Source organism: Neomonachus schauinslandi, chromosome 2 (genome assembly GCF_002201575.2).
Source record: "Neomonachus schauinslandi chromosome 2, ASM220157v2, whole genome shotgun sequence".
Lineage (NCBI taxonomy): Eukaryota > Metazoa > Chordata > Mammalia > Carnivora > Phocidae > Neomonachus > Neomonachus schauinslandi.
In genome coordinates this window covers 123,897,775-123,899,211 of record NC_058404.1, presented here as the reverse complement: position 1 = coordinate 123,899,211, position 1,437 = coordinate 123,897,775, and the positions used below count along the sequence as shown (strand labels likewise).

At 37.4% G+C, this 1,437-nt stretch overlaps 1 non-coding gene across 1 annotated transcript; it reads left to right on the top strand.

The window, feature by feature from the left end:
• Positions 1-915: 915 nt before the first annotated feature.
• Positions 916-1,022, top strand: LOC123324140. Its single transcript, XR_006539633.1, has one exon. It is a non-coding gene; the product is annotated as a U6 spliceosomal RNA (small nuclear RNA).
• Positions 1,023-1,437: the final 415 nt, after the last annotated feature.

The window sequence follows — 1,437 nt, the reverse complement described above, 5'->3', positions numbered from 1 at the left end:
AGCAGGAAAGAATATCCAATGGAAAAAGGACAGTCACTTCAACAAACGGTGTTAGGAAAACTGGACAGCAACATGCAAAAGAATGAAACTGGATCACTTTCTTATACCATAACAAAACTAAATTCAAAATGGATTAAAGACTTAAATGTGAGACCCGAAACCATCAAAATCCTAGAGGAGAACACAGGCAGTAATCCCTTTGACATCAGTCATAAACTTCCTTCAAGACATGTCTCCAGAGGCAAGAGAAATAAAACCAAAAATGAACTATTGGGACTTCATCAAAATAAAAAGATTCTGCAAGCAAAGGAAACAATCAACAAAACTAAAAGGCAGCTTTCAGAATGGGAGAAGATATTTGCAAGTGACATACCAGATAAAGGGTTAGTTTCCAAAATATAAAAAGAACTTACAGAACTCAACACCCCCCCAAAAAAATCCAATTAAAAAATAGGCAGAAGACATGAATAGACATTTTTCCTAAGAAAACATACAGATGGCCAGCAGACACATAAAAAGATGCTCAATATCACTCATCATCAGAGAAATACAAATCAAAACTACAATGAGATATCACCTCACACCTGTCAGAGTGGATAAAACAAAAACCACAAGAAACAAGTAAGTGTTGACAAGAATGTGGAGAAAAAGGAACACTCTTGCACTGTTGGTGTGAATGCAAACTGGTGCAGCCACTGTGGAGAACAGTATGGAGATACCTCAAAAAGTTAAAAATAGAACTACCCTATGACCCAGCAATTGCATTATTAGGTATTTATCTCAAAGATACAAATGTGGTGATCTGAAGGGGTACCAGCACCTCAATGTTTATAGCAGCAATGTCCACAATAGCCAAACTATGGAAGGAGCCCAGATGTCCATCGACAGATGAATGAATAAAGAAGCTGTGGTATAGTGCTCACTTCAGCATCACACATACTAAAATTAGAACAATATAGAGAAGATTAGCATGGCCCCTGTGCAAGGATGACATGCAAATTCATGAAGTGTTCCATATTTTTATGGTTTTACTCATATGTGGAATATAAGAAATAGTGCAGAGGATCATAAGGGGAGGGAAAACTGAATGGGAAAAAATCAGAGAGGGAGATAAACCATGAGAGACTCTTGACTCTGGGAAATAAACTGAGGGTTGTGGGAAGGGAGATGGGTGGGAGGATGGGATAATTGGGCGATGGGCATTAAAGAGAGCACATGATGTGATGAGCATTGGGTGTTGTATGCAACTGATGCATCATTGAACACTACTTCAGAAACTAATGATGTATTATATGTTGGCTAATTGAATTTAAAAAAAAAGAAGTGATACACACAATGGAATATTACTCAGCCATAAAAAAGAATCACATCTTGCCATTTTGCAATGATGTGGATGGAGCTAGAGAGTATAATGCTAAGGAAATAAGTCAGAGAATG